The following is a 23,182-nucleotide window of genomic DNA, read 5'->3' on the forward strand; positions in this document are numbered from 1 at the left end:
AATTAAATTAGCTTCTTTTTTTTTGGATACATTTTTATTAAATAAATAAGTTATTTTTGATAATACATGAGTTTGATTGATGGATTTAAATTCGCATATATTTAGTAATACTTATTCACTGAAGCTATAGGATGTAACAGTTCGCATAACATTCCAGATATAAAAGTAGTACCATTCGTTTATTCAATCAAACGTTATTGGGCTTGCTAATTTGGTGGAGAAAGTAGTTTTCGTCCTATTTTTTTTACTTCTGAAAATCAAAAATAATAAAACAAAATTATAAAATAATAAAACTGCAATATATTATATTGTAGTTTATTTAGATCTAACCACTTTTTCAGTGGTATTTTCAATTAACAACATTACTTGAAATAACCAGCACATCTTAAGAACAAAAAGTAACATTTCCAATTGTATTCAAATGCCAAGGTACTAAATCAATTGTTATAGAAATATTTGTGAAAACATGATCAAAATTAATACGGACGAAAAAGAATTAGAACAAAAAGCATCAATTTTTAAATATATTCATATGGAAGACAAATTTCCAACAACCCTGGTAATGTACATCTACGTAATCATACCCTAATAAACTTGAACATCAAGCACCAGTATGAAATGAAATTTCCCCGAAGACAAACGAACGAACGATGAATGGCGGTTACGATTGTTGTAATAACGGTATTAACAACCGCGCAAAGTTTTGACAATTTCTATGCATAGAGCAATTCGCGAAATTCAATATAAGCAATATTAAACTGTCGATATGTTGCGGAAGCAGGTCGCTCAAGTATGATGTATCTAATTTTATGCTAAAATCAAAATTGGATACTAAAACATCCATTCACCGGTATATAGACGATTTAGGTATGGTTATTGTTACGTTTAATTGGCTATGGTAGCTTATTATGTACTTATTGCTAGCTCTAACAGCAATATTATGGGGTGTAGTATATAGTATATTATAAAAATGTAATGCAACTTAATTATACGGCATTCAGATTTTATCTCTTCTGGCATTTCCGTATAATTTTAATATAATCACTGTATGAGTTGACTCTATGTCAGAAATAATGTTTTTTACCACTATATCATTAGCGGTATCAATATTAACAGTAGCACCATTTTAAGAGCAACTTTTTTCGGGAAAACTAGTGATTTCAGGTCATATTCAGACTTCTTTCTATAACTTTGAATTAGAGGAAGGTACATCTCTGATAATATTACAACATATCAGGTGAATTGAAAAGTCCCCGGCCTAACACACAGATGGCGCTACTATAATTAAATCCATATATTTTTTATTTAGATCTAACTCTCAAAAGATGCTTGTATAAATTTGACAGCTGTCGGATCATTAGTCTGTGAATTACAGCATTTTGAGTGAAGCAACTTTTGTTATTGTGACAAAAATGTATAAAAAGGAATTTCGCGTGTTTATAAAATATTGCTTTTTGAAGGGAAAAAAATACAATTGAAGCAAAAACTTGGCTTGATGTCCAGTTTCGCGATACTGCCCCACAAAAATCAACCATCAGAGATTGGTATGCTAAGTTTAGACGTGGCGAAATGAGCACCGAAGACGGTGAACGCAGTGGACGCCCAAAAGAGGTTGTTACCGACGAAAACACTTAAAAAATCCACAAAATGAATTCGAATTACTGTAAATTGAAATTAAATGAAATATCAGACACTCTAAAGATATCAACTGAACGTGTACATCATATCATTCACGAATATTTGGGTATGAGAAAGTGCAAAGTGGGTACCGCGCCAGCTCACTTTTGACCAAAACAACGACGAGTTGATGATTCGGAGCAGTGTTTGAAGATGTTGAAGAAGATAGAAGCGTAATAAACCTGAGTTTTTGCGTCGATATGTGACAATGGATGAAAAATGGCTCCATCATTTCACCCCGAAGTCCAATCGACAGTCATCCGAGTGGACTGCACACGATGAACCCGCTCCAAAGCGTTGGTAAAACGCAACAGTCTGTTGGGATGCGCATTGAATAATTTTCATTGATTACCTTGGAAAAGAAAGGACCATCAACAGCGACTATTACATAGCGTTATTGGACCGTTTGAAGGACGCACTCGCGGAAAAATGGCCGCATTTGAAGAAAAAGAAAGTGCTGTTTCACCAAGACAATGCACCGTGTTACAAGTCAGTGAAAACCATGGCAAAAATCCATGGATCGGGCTTCGAATTGTTTCCTCACCTACCGTATTATCCAGATCTGGCCCCCGGCGACTATCCTGTTCTGAGTCTCATAAGAATGCTCGCTGGGAAGAAATTTTCGTCGAATGAAGAGGTGATCTTCGAAACTCAGGCCTATTTTGAAGCAGAGGACAAATTGTATTACGAAAATGGTATCGAAAAGTTGGAGGGTCGCTATAATCAGTGTATCACCCTTGAAGGGAATTATGATGAATAAAAAAAAGTAATTTTGCCAAAAAATGTGTTTTACTATGGTAGTCTGGAGACTCTTCAATTAACCTGTTATACATAATAAAATAAAACAATATGTAACAAGCAAAAATTCAACCTAACCAACCAACAAATTATTACTAATTCATATTGAGCGAGCTACCGATTCGTTTAGGACGATTACCTGCCAAAATCCAGACGTAATATTGACACAAAATCCAATAATCGAAACTGGTGCATCTAACAGGGAAATTTATTATTTTGTAACATTATCTGCCAGTGCGATTCGACTTCAAAATTCAATCGTCCATTATAGCCGGTCGCATCGTTCATAGTTTAAACGACATTATATTGAGATCAAATGAATTACGGGCTCGATTCGGTTTAAAAAATAACGGCGTAGAGTTAACAACAGCGTCACATAAACTTGCATAAAACTATAATAGGATATTGTTGCTTTTTCGGTTCAACTATGTATAATTAGTCTGCAGAAAATCAAAAGCCAAATTAATCAAATACAAACAGTACATTTGTCCATTAACGAATCAAAGAGCGGGTAAATACAATAAATGCAATTTAGGGTTTGTTAGCAGTCAGCTTAAAAATGGACAAAAACATTCCGGGGTTTATCTGGTTGTGATATTATTGATGATAACACGGAATGTAGATGGATTTAAATCTACTATACTATATATATGACTACATATATGAAATATATATGAAAAAAGTGCCAAATTTTTTCATTTCTCAGATTATGATAAAACTCTCAAATTGTATGTATTTTGGGCTGACATAAACGAAAATTCATGTTAAATTGCTCAAAACTTGATAGTTTTTGAGATATGTGACATAAACAGAAAAATCACAAATTTTTGAAAATGAACTTTTCTTGCTATAACTTAAAAACTACATGATGTATAACAATTCCTAGGCCACCACTAGATAACAGCGTAAGATTATTTATAATTCTTATAATTTTCATTAACCTGCAATTATTTGAAGGGAACTGAGAGCAAAGATATTGAAAATGGCAAAAAATCGCAAATTTTCATGACTATATATATGGAAAAAGTGCCAAATTTTTTCATTTCTCAGATTATGATAAAACTCTCAAAGTGTATGTATGTTAAATTGCTCAAAACTTGATAGTTTTTGAGATATGTGACATAAACAGAAAAATCACAATTTTTTGAAAATGCACTTTTCTTCTATAACTTAAAAACTAAAGACTGTATAACAATTCCTAGGCCACCACTAGATACAGCGTAAAATTATTTATAATTCTTATAATTTTCATTAGCCTGCAATTATTTGAAGGCAACTGAGAGCAAAGATATTGAGAATGGTAAAAAATCGCAAATTTTCATGACTATATATATGGAAAAAGTGCCAAATTTTTTCATTTCTCAGATTATGATAAAACTCTCAAAATGTATGTATTTTGGGCTGACATAAACGAAAATTCATGTTAAATTGCTCAAAGCTTGATAGTTTTTGAGATATGTGACCTAAACAGAAAAATCACAATTTTTTGAAAATGCACTTTTCTTCTATAACTTAAAAACTAAAGACTGTATAACAATTCCTAGGCCACCATTCGATACAGCATAAAATTCTTTATAATTCTTATAATTTTCATTAACCTGCAATTATTTGAAGGGAACTGAGAGCAAAGATATTGAGAATGGCAAAAAATCGCAAATTTTCATGACTATATATATGGAAAAAGTGCCAAATTTTTTCATTTCTCAGATTATGATAAAACTCTCAAAATGTATGTCTTTTGGGCTGACATAAACGAAAATTCATGTTAAATTGCTCAAAGTTTGATAGTTTTTGAGATATGTGACATAAACAGAAACATCTCAATTTTTTGAAAATGCACTTTTCTTCTATAACTTAAAAACTAAAGACTGTATAACAATTCCTAGGCCACCATTCGATACAGCGTAAAATTCTTTATAATTCTTATAATTTTCATTAACCTGCAATTATTTGAAGGGAACTGAGAGCAAAGATATTGAGAATGGCAAAAAATCGCAAATTTTCATGACTATATATATGGAAAAAGTGCCAAATTTTTTCATTTCTCAGATTATGATAAAACTCTCAAAATGTATGTATTTTGGGCTGACATAAACGAAAATTCATGTTAAATTGCTCAAAACTTGATAGTTTTTGAGATATGTGACATAAACAGAAAAATCACAATTTTTTGAAAATGCACTTTTCTTCTATAACTTAAAAACTAAAGACTGTATAACAATTCCTAGGCCACCATTCGATACAGCGTAAAATTCTTTATAATTCTTATAATTTTCATTAGCCTGCAATTATTTGAAGGGAACTGAGAGCAAAGATATTGAGAATGGCAAAAAATCGCAAATTTTCATGACTATATATATGGAAAAAGTGCCAAATTTTTTCATTTCTCAGATTATGATAAAACTCTCAAAATGTATGTATTTTGGGCTGACATAAACGAAAATTCATGTTAAATTGCTCAAAACTTGATAGTTTTTGAGATATGTGACATAAACAGAAACATCTCAATTTTTTGAAAATGCACTTTTCTTCTATAACTTAAAAACTAAAGATTGTATAACAATTACTAGGCCACCATTTGATACAGCGTAAAATTCTTTATAATTCTTATAATTTTCATTAGCCTGCGATTATTTGAAGGGAACTGAGAGCAAAGATATTGAGAATGGCAAAAAATCGCAAATTTTCATGACTATATATATGGAAAAAGTGCCAAATTTTTTCATTTCTCAGATTATGATAAAACTCTCAAAATGTATGTATTTTGGGCTGACATAAAGGAAAATTCATGTTAAATTGCTCAAAGCTTGATAGTTTTTGAGATATGTGACATAAACATAAAAAGCACAATTATTTGAAAATGCACTTTTCTTCTATAACTTAAAAATTAAAGACTGTATAACAATTACTAGGCCACCATTCGATACAGCGTAAAATTCTTTATAATTCTTATAATTTTCATTACCCTGCGTTTATTTGAAGGGAACTGACAGCAAAGATATTGAGAATGGCAAAAAATCGCAAATTTTCATGACTATATATATGGAAAAAGTGCCAAATTTTTTCATTTCTCAGATTATGATAAAACTCTCAAAATGTATGTATTTTGGGCTGACATAAACGAAAATTCATGTCAAATTGCTCAAAGCTTGATACTTTTTGAGATATGTGACATAAACAGAAAAATCACAATTTTTTGAAAATGCACTTTTCTTCTATAACTTAAAAATTAAAGACTGTATAACAATTACTAGGCCACCATTCGATACAGCGTAAAATTCTTAATAATTCTTATAATTTTCATTAGCCTGCGATTATTTGAAGGGAACTGAGAGCAAAGATATTGAGAATGGCAAAAAATCGCAAATTTTCATGACTATATATATGGAAAAAGTGCCAAATTTTTTCATTTCTCAGATTATGATAAAACTCTCAAAATGTATGTATTTTGGGCTGACATAAAGGAAAATTCATGTTAAATTGCTCAAAGCTTGATAGTTTTTGAGATATGTGACATAAACAGAAACATCTCAATTTTTTGAAAATGCACTTTTCTTCTATAACTTAAAAACTAAAGACTGTATAACAATTCCTAGGCCACCATTCGATTCAGCGTAAAATTCTTTATAATTCTTATAATTTTCATTACCCTGCGTTTATTTGAAGGGAACTGACAGCAAAGATATTGAGAATGGCAAAAAATCGCAAATTTTCATGACTATATATATGGAAAAAGTGCCAAATTTTTTCATTTCTCAGATTATGATAAAACTCTCAAAATGTATGTATTTTGGGCTGACATAAACGAAAATTCATGTTAAATTGCTCAAAGCTTGATAGTTTTTGAGATATGTGACCTAAACAGAAAAATCACAATTTTTTGAAAATGCACTTTTCTTCTATAACTTAAAAACTAAAGACTGTATAACAATTCCTAGGCCACCATTCGATACAGCGTAAAATTCTTTATAATTCTTATAATTTTCATTAGCCTGCGATTATTTGAAGGGAACTGAGAGCAAAGATATTGAGAATGGCAAAAAATCGCAAATTTTCATGACTATATATATGGAAAAAGTGCCAAATTTTTTCATTTCTCAGATTATGATAAAACTCTCAAAATGTATGTATTTTGGGCCGACATAAACGAAAATTCATGTTAAATTGCTCCAAGCTTGATACTTTTTGAGATATGTGACATAAACAGAAAAATCACAATTTTTTGAAAATGCACTTTTCTTCTATAACTTAAAAATTAAAGACTGTATAACAATTACTAGGCCACCATTCGATACAGCGTAAAATTCTTAATAATTCTTATAATTTTCATTAGCCTGCGATTATTTGAAGGGAACTGAGAGCAAAGATATTGAGAATGGCAAAAAATCGCAAATTTTCATGACTATATATATGGAAAAAGTGCCAAATTTTTTCATTTCTCAGATTATGATAAAACTCTCAAAATGTATGTATTTTGGGCTGACATAAACGAAAATTCATGTTAAATTGCTCAAAACTTGATAGTTTTTGAGATATGTGACATAAACAGAAAAATCACAATTTTTTGAAAATGCACTTTTCTTCTATAACTTAAAAACTAAAGACTGTATAACAATTCCTAGGCCACCATTCGATACAGCGTAAAATTCTTTATAATTCTTATAATTTTCATTAGCCTGCAATTATTTGAAGGGAACTGAGAGCAAAGATATTGAGAATGGCAAAAAATCGCAAATTTTCATGACTATATATATGGAAAAAGTGCCAAATTTTTTCATTTCTCAGATTATGATAAAACTCTCAAAATGTATGTATTTTGGGCTGACATAAACGAAAATTCATGTTAAATTGCTCAAAACTTGATAGTTTTTGAGATATGTGACATAAACAGAAAAATCACAATTTTTTGAAAATGCACTTTTCTTCTATAACTTAAAAACTAAAGACTGTATAACAATTCCTAGGCCACCATTCGATACAGCGTAAAATTCTTTATAATTCTTATAATTTTCATTAGCCTGCAATTATTTGAAGGGAACTGAGAGCAAAGATATTGAGAATGGCAAAAAATCGCAAATTTTCATGACTATATATATGGAAAAAGTGCCAAATTTTTTCATTTCTCAGATTATGATAAAACTCTCAAAATGTATGTATTTTGGGCTGACATAAACGAAAATTCATGTTAAATTGCTCAAAACTTGATAGTTTTTGAGATATGTGACATAAACAGAAACATCTCAATTTTTTGAAAATGCACTTTTCTTCTATAACTTAAAAACTAAAGATTGTATAACAATTACTAGGCCACCATTTGATACAGCGTAAAATTCTTTATAATTCTTATAATTTTCATTAGCCTGCGATTATTTGAAGGGAACTGAGAGCAAAGATATTGAGAATGGCAAAAAATCGCAAATTTTCATGACTATATATATGGAAAAAGTGCCAAATTTTTTCATTTCTCAGATTATGATAAAACTCTCAAAATGTATGTATTTTGGGCTGACATAAAGGAAAATTCATGTTAAATTGCTCAAAGCTTGATAGTTTTTGAGATATGTGACATAAACATAAAAATCACAATTATTTGAAAATGCACTTTTCTTCTATAACTTAAAAACTAAAGACTGTATAACAATTCCTAGGCCACCATTCGATACAGCGTAAAATTCTTTATAATTCTTATAATTTTCATTACCCTGCGATTATTTGAAGGGAACTGACAGCAAAGATATTGAGAATGGCAAAAAATCGCAAATTTTCATGACTATATATATGGAAAAAGTGCCAAATTTTTTCATTTCTCAGATTATGATAAAACTCTCAAAATGTATGTATTTTGGGCTGACATAAACGAAAATTCATGTTAAATTGCTCCAAGCTTGATACTTTTTGAGATATGTGACATAAACAGAAAAATCACAATTTTTTGAAAATGCACTTTTCTTCTATAACTTAAAAATTAAAGACTGTATAACAATTACTAGGCCACCATTCGATACAGCGTAAAATTCTTTATAATTCTTATAATTTTCATTAGCCTGCGATTATTTGAAGGGAACTGAGAGCAAAGATATTGAGAATGGCAAAAAATCGCAAATTTTCATGACTATATATATGGAAAAAGTGCCAAATTTTTTCATTTCTCAGATTATGATAAAACTCTCAAAATGTATGTATTTTGGGCTGACATAAAGGAAAATTCATGTTAAATTGCTCAAAGCTTGATAGTTTTTGAGATATGTGACATAAACATAAAAAGCACAATTATTTGAAAATGCACTTTTCTTCTATAACTTAAAAATTAAAGACTGTATAACAATTACTAGGCCACCATTCGATACAGCGTAAAATTCTTTATAATTCTTATAATTTTCATTAACCTGCGATTATTTGAAGGGAACTGACAGCAAAGATATTGAGAATGGCAAAAAATCGCAAATTTTCATGACTATATATATGGAAAAAGTGCCAAATTTTTTCATTTCTCAGATTATGATAAAACTCTCAAAATGTATGTATTTTGGGCTGACATAAACGAAAATTCATGTTAAATTGCTCCAAGCTTGATACTTTTTGAGATATGTGACATAAACAGAGCGGCCACAATTTTTTGAAAATGCACTTTTCACGCTATTACTTAAAAACTAAAGGTTGTATAACAATTACAAGGCCACCATTCGACTCGATTCCTTAAATTGCTAAATATAGCAGATAAATATGTTCTCTAATGAAAGTAAAATACATTACTAAGATATACAATTGTTAAATAGGTGTATTATGCCTCCAGAGAATACCATATATTGTTTAGACAAGAGTTCATTGTGAATGTAATAAACCTACAAACTACTGTGTCTGTAAAACTAACTGTAATTTAAGTCCTTCGATAATACTCGTAAAGGCATTAGATGTACTATAATATTAAAATAAATTATGTTTGATAACATTATCGTCTCTATTGTTATAAAATCAGATTACGTGAGTTCATTGTTTTATTGGATATACTACATATTTGTTACTAAATTCTATATTTGCAGCAAAAGATTATATTAAATTACAGCAGTGAATGATGTTCAAAGTCACTCCCTTTCAATAGTTATTGCTCTTTCCAGTTTTTTGGACGCTGGCTAGAATATCGTGGATATTACCAAGACACTGAAGTATAAAACACGCTGAAATCTCCGTCGTTTCTCGCGTGTCGGAAAGTTTCCCAGATAGGTGTCGGTTAACGATCGAGCATTGCCCAGGATATTACGCGAGAATCAATGAAATATGCACCCCTAACGGCCACGAATCCGACAATTACCGCGGAGATTGTCGATGATAGAGTGTCGTGATTTCAAGACGATGCAATTTCGGATAATTCGAGTGGCCTATCGATTAAACAACCGCCGGGATCGCGCGAGGTGGAAACGACGAAACCAGAAACCGACCCGACCACCTGCCCACCCCGCCGTTTACCTTACCACGCCTCGTTCGTCCCGAATGTACGTCACGCAGTTTCGCAATCAATCACAGATCTTCCGGGTTTTATATGCCGTATGATGACATCACGTCGAAAGCCGCTGGAAATGGTTGTATCGCAAATTGTTAGCAGTTGAACGGCGGTGGCGGAGGTTTTTTTCTTCGCTTTTTAAACGATTCCGTATTACATTTACTTAAACTGATAATGGATTCGAATTCGTATATACGATTCAGTATATATATATATATATATATATATATATATATATATATATATATATATACGATTCAGTATATATATATATATATATATATATATATATATATATATATATATATATATATACTGAAGTTTTATTACCATTTTTTTTTTTGGGAAACGTAAGGCTCAAAACTAGACGATCTTGAGCTGCATATTCGAGAAATATGTAAGTGAATTTAGCCCGGAAGCAGACAAATATTACTCGGTATGGAAAGCAACTCGGAGATTTAAAACATCAATTATTCGAGTACCGCCCATTAAAAATTATCAAAATGAATGGGTTCGACGCAATGATGAAAAAACTGATTTATCCGCAGAACATTCAGTTAACGTATTTCAACCGAATGATATAGAATCTATATGATAATAAATGAATTAAAAAATAATGAAATAAAAAGAAAATAACAATAATAAATAGAAAAAATTAAATAGACATAACAGTCGATACTCGCAAAACGGTCGATAATCAAAAAACTAGCATGTCAAATACACGGTTCGACTGTTTATATTCAGTTCGTGAAGTCAGGCCAAGATCTAGGAACCCTTTCCTGTATAAATTGTGAGAGAGGAAAGGACGGAGATAATTGCTTGGACCAGTTAATTTTATATGTATTTATATTTTCCAACGGTAGTATAAGCGAGACAGAGATTACGTATTCGTACGTACTAACTTGAATACTATTAACATGCAGTTTATAATTTCATTTTAAACGAAGTAGAATTACTTTTATATTTGAATGTGCTGTGGATCTGTAAAAAGGAATGGAATTCTTCTATGGAATGGAATAATACCCCAAAAATGTTTTATCGTCTTTTAATATGTTAATTGCTATTTTCAAATAATATAGTATAATAAATATAGACAATATAATAGAACTTAAACAAAACCTAAAAACTAAAGATGTACAATAACCATAAATACTAAATAATATTTAAACGTACACCTAATCATAGAAAAAAAACTAATTCATGACATAGTTAAAAATAATCGCACAATAACTACTAGAACTTTTTAAAATAATAATACTTTATTATAGTAAAGTAAATACATTATTATAGAACGGAAATATTTTTTAACAAAGATTGAGAGAGTAACCGAAATATTACTATTATTGCCATAAAAACAGCCAAAAGTATTTTACAATTTATCATTCACAATTTTAATCTTTTACCCTATTACATTAACAATCTTGAAATATATCGTTATATTAATATAGAATATATTGTTATTTACAAGGAAACTACCAAAAAAATCATAAAACTATATATATTACATATAAATCTGTGTAAGCATAAATTGGGTACATTTTTGTCAAGGTCGCGGCTAGGACGACAGGGCCAGAACGTTAAAAATCATTTGAATGAAACTAGGAGAACCAAAAATAGTAATTAAAAGTACACGACTGAAATAGCCGGTAGTAAATAGTAACAAAATCAATCGGACCGAAAATAGCGACTGAAACAGCCCATAGTAAAAAGTAGTCATTACTAAACAGTCGATAGTCGATTTCAGTCTATAGTTCCCCACACTAGTTAATTTCTATTTTATGTCGTTAAAATGTTTTAAATTTAGATAGTTTTAAATTAATTACAAATTTGTAACTAATATTCCTACTATAAAGTAAATGGCATCGAAAAAACAATGTTAATTTGGCAGCGAAAGCAGAGAAAACTGGATCAGTTATTAAACAAATCAGCTTTAAAGAATAATCGGGGCAACGTAAACATTCAAATTTAGAATATATATATTTTTAATTATCTCCTGAATATATTTTAGGCATAATAGCAGCATTATCATGTACGGTTGGCCTTTCTAGTTACTTATATCGGGGCCATCAGCGTCATAGTAACTCAAAATCATCTTTGAAAGTTCTCTAGCGGTTTGAACTTTTGTTTTAATACGTTGATAAAGATTAGGAGTGACAAAAATGTGGCTAGTACAATGGTAACTTTTATTTATAGATACATATTTTCAGTATTGCCACGTCGACAAATCGACTGTATATCAATGTCCGACAAGACCTGATATTTCACGCAATTTCTATTATCATCGACGGGCATCGTTGGTATTCGGTTGTTGCGTTTGTCGCCTTCGCCGCAATCAATCAAGGCGAATCTTTAAATTGTTTATGGCCGTTGTGCGGTGTCGTTAGGTGATGCAGTCGTGTCGCGAACGTTGCAGGACGGCCGAACTGGCTCGACCATTTGTCAATGCCGCGCGCTCGAATTTATCGCGGCTTCGCCAAGAAATTTCCGACAAACAGGCGATAACTAGCGACGAATTTTAAACTCGGCCACTGCGGCTATTTCTTCGACCGTGTTCTTTTCTCTTGGGCGTGTCATAATTAATTTTTTTTGCTCTCGAGCTAAACTGACGACCGCATCGTTCTGTAACTACGATCGATTGCTAATCGTTTCAAATCTTGGTTCATTGCAATTTATTATAGCGCATTCACCATATGTTAAGAACTATTTAAAACATACTTTTGAATGCATACAATACATTCTAATAAAAATCTATGCTTTTTTAACCGATTTCAAAAAGGAGGAGGTTGTTCTACGTTCGACTGTATATATTTTGTAAATGTATGTTGACCGATTTATCCGTCAATTATGGACCGATTTTGAAAATCCTTTTTTTATTCGAAAGAGTGAACTTCCGAGGTGGTTCCATTGGAACCAAGCCAGTATCTGATGGGGAGAAGAGGGATAATCGAGGGAAAACCTCAAATTTTAAAGGCACGTACAAACTAGTCGTCGGTTAGAAGTTTGTTTAGACGATATTTCTTTAAATATCATGGGGAAGTACATACAACTAATTGTATACTTTGAAGCAATTTAGGTAAGCTAATGATGAAAGCAGGGACCGGACCGCTATACCCATCAGAGGTCTTTGAGGAGCTTTCAGAGAGGGTTTTCTCACCAAAATATATTTAATTTTTTTTTGTTTGCCGGTCCAAATGTGTGACTGTCGACGCGATTGTTTGTTGGAACACTCACTACTACAGGATGTTAGGTTATACTAAGGAAATACGGAAGCTACTGTTACAAGGGGTAGAGAAAATATGGATAGACCTCGTCGTTGTGGTCTTTTATAGTCGGGAACCGCATGGTACCAATCCACCAGCGTTACCAACCTTTCAACTTAATGTAGATGTAATGGGGTGGCCTAAAGAGTTGTAGCAGTCGCTACAGATATATCGGTCGAAAAAATATCGTACAAGAATTATTGAAAACAGACCCTTCACAGTTTTTATGAAGCCACCTTTGAAGCTCCGAATTATTTCTTTCCTTATTCGCAAGCTTAGATGTTGTTTCTAATGTTCAGTAATATTTTTGGTTTTAATTAAGTATGAATCAGTCTAAAGTACTATCAGGACAAGTGATCATTCTTTACTAACTGTACCCTTTCATCTGACGGTTTAATATTTCACAAAATTAAATATAACAAACGGTCGACGAATGTTTGAAGTCAATTTCAACCCGAAACCCATTACAAAAGCATTCAGAGGGAATTCGATGGTATTTTAGAGAATCTTCCGAAAAACAAAAATTACATTTCACTTTCAAATTGTGCGTTTAACTGCCGGAACACAATCCTAATAACTGGACCGAAATTCCTAGGCCGATTGCCGATATTACCATCTTCGATAAAGGTGACAACTGATTGGAATTTATCAGAAATTTCAGGTTATTTTCTATATGTAAATCCCATTTTATTATGCCATAAAATCAATTAATTTTGACTAAAGTATTCTAAAATATATTTTGAATTATACATTTTATTTTACTAAACTAAAAAAATCCCAATTAATTGAAGCCTCTGATAAAATTACCAACATATGTTGTGGCTGATGTTAGTAGGGGACCAACTAAGTAGATGAGATCCTCTATTTTGTTATAATGATATTTTATTCATGGTTTTCACTCAGTGTTTTTAGAAACAGGTTTTGTATTAAATAATAATGAATCAGATATCAAAAAGTCGTTCGAATTTCTTTAATTTCCTACGAAAAGCAGACTCATGAGCATTTCCACATTCAGATTTATATCGGATATGGCCTGGAAAAGCTGATCTAGGTATTGTTCATCTAGAATCATAGGTGTGTTACATACAGATCATTTAAGAACTATTCGCTTACGAATCTATCTATAAATGTGTTTTGTGATTTCGTAATAATGTCCAAATCGATCAGAGGCTCGATTAAAAAAAAAGTCTTGAGATTTGCTGAGTGTAAAATCTGGAAGATAAAGGTATTGTAATACCGAAGAGTAGAAACAAGTTTCTTATAGTTGTACGGATGTATTTTTCTTTCAGCTAGTATAATTAATAGCAAGAAATCATTCCTGATAAATGTGTTCTAGGATTATTATCATAGATGAATTCTAGAAGCCGTTATTATTGATAAAATTCTCTTTGTATTATCATATTGATCTACTATCGATACTATAGATACACTATCAGAAATAATTGATAAATGGAGTGTAAATATAAATATTATGTATGCAACCTCATTTACTCTTAATATTTATTTGTTATTTGTTCAGTTAAATGTGAATTTTCATGAATTCTACGCTATTATTATTGATTTCCGCGTCCTGGTGTACTTTTGACGTACATTTGTTGTTATTTTAGTTTAGATTAAATATGTTCTAATGTGCAGTGGTAAAGGTGACAGGACGGTCCTCCTCCTATTGCCATAGTTGCGGGTTCGAACCCCGCTGGGGCATGGTCGTATATTTATGTTTGTGAAGGTCCTTAGGTAAGAGTGCAAATTCCGACAAGGAATATGATCTCAATCACGCCAATAACCAGGCTGGGTAAGACCGGATGTCTGGGATGATGTCTAAGTGACTCACCAGTTGGTAGGCATAATACCGAGGACTGTGGTTGGAAGCACACGTTATATAATAGGTCCAGTCTAGATAAATACTACTTGGTAAAAAGGAGATTGTAAAGTATTAAAAAAACAATAATTATTTAGAACATATATTTTAGTTAGACTATATATTTTCTCAGAACTATACCTTTAGTTGTTTATTTTCAATTACCATAAATATATTTTGTTTTTTAAATAAACCTCAGAAAATGATTTCACGAAATAGTGAAATAACAAAAGCTTATATTTTATACAAATATTATTCGACTGGTAAATACCTAATTATTTATAATGCCCATTCTAGATGTTAACTTAATGTCCTTTATTTTAAATCCATCTTTAATGAGGTACTTTCCCATAGAACATATAGATATAACTTTTATATAAAGAGCTTTTCACGTGGTATTTATGCAACGAAAAATGGAAAGGGAGGAATATCCTCAAACCGAAAGGGAGGAATATCCTCAAACCGACATATAATGGTCATGATAAAATTCCTCCGTATTGTATTCCACGACTATATTTATGTACTAATAGGAAAAATTAGTTGGGATATCGGAGTATTGTTATGTCATTGGTATTGAATCTAATTAAAGTGGCGTTAGTCTTGGAATAATAGAAGCCAGAATGTTGTGGAATGTTAGATATTTCGCTATCAACATTGTTTCTTTCAGTTAGTAAATAACTATCTGGATAAATCAACTAGATTCTCGAATTCTATATATTCAGGTGATACGGTGGTGAATCTGTTGGTAACGGGTATTACAAGAAACTTATGCTTGTTATATTACTGATATCCCTTAATGTAATTAAGTAACTATAGTTATAGTCGCTATAAATAATATAAATTGGTCAGTTGACCGTCAAATTATTCCCTACCTTAACACAGTAAAATATTTGGACAACCAGTAGGCTGGACCACACAATGGAAAATTAAATTAAACGATCCCCTTGAAATTGAATGGTACTGTAGTACCATATGTACGAGGCGAAATCGAATATGAACGGTAATTTTGTAAAATAAATTTATTGACCAATGGTATTATCGCAAGGTGACAAGTCAGGACTATAAGGAGGTTGCTCGAGGATTTTTCAGCGCATTCTTCCAATTTATTCCTTGTCAAAATTGCGGCGTTGTCATGAAGGATAATGACGTCTCGAATGAGTATACCCCGTCGCTTACTTCGACACGCGATGTCTGTCGACTGTAACAACTCAGAATAGTAAGCCGTAGTCACTGTTCGCCTTCAATAGGCTCTCGAATAGCACGGATGTTGTCATTTGCGGGACTTGTTTCTGAGCGTCGATTATGACTTTCATTTTCGACATCCTCTCCCATCCTTTAATTTTCTGGTCCACGTATACACTCGATTCTGAGACAGTGTAGCATCCTCAAACTGTTCCTTCAGACGAGCGAAAATTTTCCATGGTTTAAAACTTTATAATGATGCGTTGTGCATCAGACGAAAGTACCTCACGGTCAGTCATGGCTGTATTGCGGACAGAACCGAGCACAGCTACTACCCACAACGGATATGAGGAGGAGGGAATCCTCATTAACCAAATTACACACGAGCATCGCTACTCTAGATCCGAATTACTTACTAAATTAAATAGTAAAATAACCGTTTATATTTAATTATCCCTCGTAAATAGTGCTTAGTCAAAAATAACTTAATTGAACTCCAAATAAAATATAAACATTTATATTGGCTACAATTTACAATAAGTTAATGATCTACCATCTGGTGTTCAAACCAATATAGCTATAATAGGTCAATTGAAAAGTCCCCGGCCTACCATAGTAAAACACTTTTTTTTTGGCAAAATTTGTTTTTTTTTATTCAACATAATTCCCTTCAAGGATGATACGCTGATAATAGCGACTCTCCAATTCTTTGACACCATTTTTGGAGTACGATTTGTCCGTTGCTCAAAATAGGCCTCAGTTTCGTCGATCACCTCCTCGTTCGACGAAAATTTCTTCCCAGCGAGCATTCTTTTGATATCTGAGAACAGGAAATAGTCCCTGGAGGCCAGATCTGGAGAATACGGTGGATGAGGAAGCAATTCGAAGCCCAATTCATAGATTTTTGACACGGTGTATTGTCTTGGTGAAGCAGCACTTTCTTTTTCTTCAAATCAAAAGTCCTTCCTTTTTCAAGGTAGTCAATGAAAATTATTCCATGCGCATCCCAAAATACAGACGCCATAACCTTTCGAGCCGACTGTTGCGTTTTCCCACACTTTGGAGCGGGTTCATTATGTGCAGTTCACTTGGATGACTGTCGATTGGACTTCAGAGTGAAATGATGGAGCCATGTTTCATCCATTGTTACATATCGACGCAAAAACTCGGGTTTATTGTGCTTGATCATTATCAAACACTGCTCCGAAGCATCAACTCGTCGTTGTTTTTGGTCAAAAGTGAGCTCGCGCGGCATTCACATTGCACAGCACTTTCTCATACCCAAATATTCGTGAATGATAGGATGTACACATTCAGTTTTTTATCTTTAGAGTGTCTGCTATTTCATTCAATTTCAATTTACGGTCATTCAAAATCATTTTGCGGATTTTTTAAATGTTTTCGTCGGTAACAACCTCTTTTGGGCGCCCACTGCGTTCACGGTCTTCGGTGCTCATTGCACCACGTCTGAACTTAGCATACCAATCCTTGATGGTTATTTTCCTGGGGCAGTGTCCGGAAACTCGGCATCAAGCCAAGTTTTTGCTTGGTATTTTTTCCCTCCAAAAAGCAATATTTTATCAATACGCGAAATTTTTTTCCACAATAACAAAAGTTGCTTTACTCAAAATGCTCTATAACTCACAAACTAATGATCCGACAGCAGTCAAATTTATACAGCCATCTTTTGAGGGGTTAGTGCTAATTAAAAAACATGTGGATTTTTATGGGCGCACTAAAAAAATGAACTAAAAATACAATTTCATCTATGTTTGTCGACTAAGAACCTCGTAGGTGTACTTTGTGGGCAGTACAACCCACCAAAATTTCATTATAATTGGATCTACTGTCTAAAACCAAATATAGGACAAATAAACATTACTTTTTATATATAAAATTGGTATTTGCTTGTCACAATATCAAAATACCTATAATGAAATAAAAATAAAAGGAAAACGACAATGATGATGGACATAGAAAGAGAGGAGGATTTTATAGAATCGAAATATGAGTTAATTTTGGAAAATTATTTAATTATTTAGAAGGGCGGATTGTTTGAAGCAAATTTAGTAGCCACCCACCCGACATCTTTAATAAGATACAGCTTTTTGGGGAAACTTTTCTCTTACAAGAGAACGAGGACCGACAAAAAAAAAGAACGCTAAAAAAGTCAAAAACCCGAAAACGTTTGGAATTAATTAATTTACACAACGGGGACGTTGTTAATTAATCTTGATCGAGACTGATCGGGCTTCTTATTTAACACGGGACGAAGGAAAAAATAGATGCCGTTCGGTATTTTTGAAATATTAGTTTCGGAGGGCGGCGCTCCTTGTTTTTAGCTATCAGAAATTGTTTTCTGTTTTTTCTTTCTCCTTTACTTTTAAAGACAAGTATTTGGAAAGATATTAGAAATGTCTGGACAGGCTCGTTATTTTTTTTTGTTTCTTTTAACTGTATAAAGTTGGTTTAAAATCAATTTTTAATACTCTTATGTCAGCGATAATCCATTTTTCAATAGAGAACATAGGAGGAACTGTCTTGATGCGCTTTAGTGTTGGGAATTGCTACCACGATTTTAATAATTGTCTAGTCTTCTAGATTGTTTGCTATCAAAAATTTCAGATAATGTAGTGCACCATTGTTCTGCAATCATTTCTGTTTATCAAATGATGGAAAAAGTTAGCCAAAAGTTGAAGGTCGGATCAATTAATGTACGGTGAATGGAGACTTCTGTACTACAGACTGGTTGCTGGAGGTTTGATCTTCTATTTTATCCAGACACTCAATGAAATGATTTATATTTTCTTACACAACTTTAGTAGTCCGTACATTCAAGTTCCAACGGGTTGGAGCGCCGTGGGGGATATTTCAGTTCACAATTTTCGCCAACACTTCTATTCGTTGAGCTGAATTATTAAAAAAGCCAGAAATGTCTTATAGATTGCCAAAAATACACTTACTTGCTTAGTTATGGAAGCAGTATTAGACATAATCAAACGTAATTGGTGGTCATAACAATGTATATGTTAGCCGCTCATAACCGCTGCTTCATCAGCTCGCCGTACTAACTAATATCATCAACGCCATTCTGAAGCTGCAACACTTCCCATCCACATGGAAACATGCTGTCATCACAGTTATCCTTACACCTTTTGACTACAGACCAATCAGTCTACTAAGTTCCATTTCCAAGTTTGCTGAAAGAGCAATTCTTTATGCTCTTAAAGATTTTACGAAGAAAAATAATGTCATTCCACATAAGTCCATGGGCTGGCCGCAAAAATCATCTGTGCTTTTAACCGACGTGAAATACTTCGAGCGGTTTTCTTGGATCTAACCAAAGTTTTTGACAATGTTTGGCACGAAGGCTTAGCGGCGAGATGCATCCTCTTATCAAATCATTTCTGTCAGGACGATCATTCCAGTTGAAGATTAAAGCTTTATTTAATATTTATCTTTCAGATATCCCTAGGAGACCATAAGTTGAAGCAGCTTTTTATGCAGACGATACTTCCTGCTTTGCTTCTTCTATAGTAGCTCCGGGGAGCTATTAACTCATGTGCCGTTAACATTGTTACCGGTTACGGGCACCCTCCTTACTAATAGTAAGAAGTATCAGTTAGGGTCATTGGATCAGCTGATAGGGTGAGGTTTAGTGGGTAGCCCAGAGTCTCCATATAACCAGTCCAAGTCGCTAATTACTTCGGATCTCCGTAACAGGATTTCCCATCCAGGTATCAGGCCAAAAAAAAACCGCTGCTCCATCATAGCTATGTGCGATCTGAGTGGGTTATAATGCGTTGCAGAAAACTTTTCTTTTTTTACCTGACAAGCAATGAAACCGAGAACATGAAACGGTTTGGAGTGGCATTTCCAGTCAATTCGTATGGTAGCCATTTTCCTCTTTTCTTAATCTTTCCCATTCCATGTAAACTTCTGGAAACGTTTATTCGCCAAAGGTAAGGCTCTCCATAAGTTCCAGGGATTTTAAACTTTTTTGGCACACCAAGTCGGTAATATATAGCACTTAATATATAAAGAAAAAATTCGCATTACTGCAGATATAGCCTGAATAATATTACTGAGGATGACTTTCTCCAAACGTATTTACGGGTTTCGAACTTATTTATTTTCTGGTTAGTTAAAAACAGACATTTTCCATCCGGCGATCGACCATTGATCATCGGGATTAAATAATACCCGACAAGTCCTTCGTCAAGCGCCTATATCTCATTAATGCTCGAACCGTTGCAAGGATAAAGTCAATATTTGTGCAATTTTATCAAACTTTCCGGCGTATTTAATTTTGCACCGTCTACAGCGACGCCGCCATAATAAATTCCCATTCTAACGGCCTCCCGACCAAACCGGATCCCAGATATCGGAGAAAGACGATACTATTTCTGTAATTGTTTGGATTCCGCAGTTCTTTCCAATAAAAGTCCACCGAAATGTAAATATAATTAGAAACGGAAATAAAGAGTCTCCCCTTGAGCGGGACCGTGGGATGAGGGGGGAGGAGGACTAAAATCGGTTCTCGGTTCCGACCTGTTTCGCTCGCCTTTAAAGATACAAATGGGGGGGAATTTAAATAGCCAAGGACTTACTCGATTATCCCGCCAGGAGTTATTGGGGACGCCCCAAGATGGGCTTTTGGGTGTTTTCCGGAGCCGTGGAAGTACCGTAACCTATAGATTTTCACCTAAGGTTCCGTTATATTGGACTCATTCGATATATATAAATTGGGTTTTAAGGCATACGGCGTTTTTAACATACGGAGAAACGGGTCGGGGACGGGTTGCACGATTAGGTGCAAGATTCCAGTTACTGCTTCGTTTTTTAAAAGAACATTAAAAGAGCTCCTCAATTGTTTGTTCAAAAACCGCTGTATTATATATAAACTGCTCTCTAGATAAAACTCCATATCTGGATGCCCAGATTGGCTAAGAATTTGTTTATATAGCAGTACGTTATTATATGTTGACAATATAGAATTTCTTCCAAATGGTCAATAAATTCTATCAAAATTTAATATAAAGTTCTTCTCTCTTCTTTATGTAACCTTCCCAGCGTAGCGTCGTGTCCAGTGTCATTCCTAAATATTTTGAAAATCAACCATCAAGGATTGGTATACTAAGTTTAGACGTGGTGAAATGAGTACCGAAGACGGTGAACGCAGTGGACGCCCAAAAGAGGTTATTACCGACGAAAACATTTAAAAAATCCTCAAAATAATTTTGAACGGCCGTAAAGTGAAATTGAATTAAATAACAGACACTCTAAAGATATAAACTGAACGTGTACATCATATCATTCACGAATATTTGGGTATGAGAAAGCTCTGTACAAAGTGGTTTTGATCAAAAACAGCGAGTTTTTACCATTTTAAAGGTTTTTGATTATATTTCCGTTCAAATAATGACATATTAATGAAAATAACAGCGATTAGAAAGAATTTTCGTTGAGTCGAATAGTGGTATAAAAATTTTCATACAAACATTGGTTTTTAAGTTTTCTTTGCCTAGGAGGTAACAAATTTTACCATTTTTTCTATGTCTTCCTTGTATAGTTACTGCAATTCGCTTTATTCATATATAAAATTTGTCGTTTAAAAGAAGATATAGAAAAATGATTCCTTTTATATAAAGCGAGTTTTATTTTATTTAAAAAGATCATAATTAACTTCCTACCCAACTCGAAATACGTCCAATCTTGCTTTGCCGTATGGGAAGTCGGTCCAGGTACGGCGTGCACGGTTGGCAACTGAAATTAATATCCGACGTTTATCTATTTAAAATGTCATAAAAATCCCGTTCCAGAATATATTATATTACGCCGGATTTCATGGATCATTTTATATGTAATAAAGGAAGGTTTTATATGAAGTAATAGAGAGGAATTCCTCCATCAAATTGCCATTAAAGTGATTTTATAACGTATTATTTTATTTTTTCAGGTTAGTTGCTAATGGGTCTTAATCCTTCAGTAATGGTAAGCCATATAATTATTATTATTATTATTATTATTATATAATGTATTGTTGATGTTAATCGTTTTATGATATAAAGGATATTATGAAAATGAGTTTTTCTGTGTTATATTCTGGAGCACCAGAAAACGCAGCTACTTAAATGTTTTAGAAATTATAAAGAATATTATACCTAATTGAATGATGATATAATAATTTTTTAACAACCATTAATTTTTCTATTATACAATGAAAACAAAATACTGTATATCAGCTTATGCCCTTTTTTTTTAAAATTATAAATTCTTCGGAAATTTAATATGGATTTTCGTTTGGTGTTCCATATATAGTCGGTAAAAATAAAATTTTAATAAGAAAAAATTTGAACTCCGTTGATTAAAATTTGTTGAAATAAAGATTTAATCTGAAATATATGAATTTAACTTTGAGTGATTCGATCAACAAGGTGGCAACCACCAATATTATAATTCGACGGTGTTGGAGTACAGTTGTTTGTAATTGTTGAAAGTACCCAGGTATTTTGATATTCTGTGGAGTATATTGTTCGTCCGTGTTGAAACAAAACTCGTCTTTGTTTCAAAAATTTCAATATGTTAATGACTTCAAACACACAACCGGAAATTTAGTAAAACAATTTTTATAAGATTTCCATACCTCAAGATTTATTAATTTCTCTATGATATTCTATAAGTCACAAAAGGTTCGGAAATAAACATTAGTACATAAATATATTTAAAAACAAAAGTAAATAATTACAGTCGTCGTAAAAACAAATGAAAATACACCGAGACTTATTGCATTAAAAGATTTACAGATACCGCGTATTGTTTTTTTTTTTCTTATGCTTATTATACCTGTCAATCACAACTATTTCGCAAAGAAGCCAAGGTCATTAGTCCTCAACCGTAATAAAACAC

At 32.8% G+C, this 23,182-nt stretch overlaps 1 protein-coding gene across 2 annotated transcripts in view; it reads left to right on the plus strand.

The window, feature by feature from the left end:
• The window catches only part of beat-IIIc (beaten path IIIc), a 446,098-nt gene that overhangs the window by 243,019 nt on the left and 179,897 nt on the right, over positions 1-23,182 (plus strand). The window lies entirely within an intron of this gene.

Source organism: Rhynchophorus ferrugineus, unplaced genomic scaffold (assembly GCF_030347505.1).
Source record: "Rhynchophorus ferrugineus isolate W39M unplaced genomic scaffold, kcgeb_rfMv2 rfM11, whole genome shotgun sequence".
Lineage (NCBI taxonomy): Eukaryota > Metazoa > Arthropoda > Insecta > Coleoptera > Curculionidae > Rhynchophorus > Rhynchophorus ferrugineus.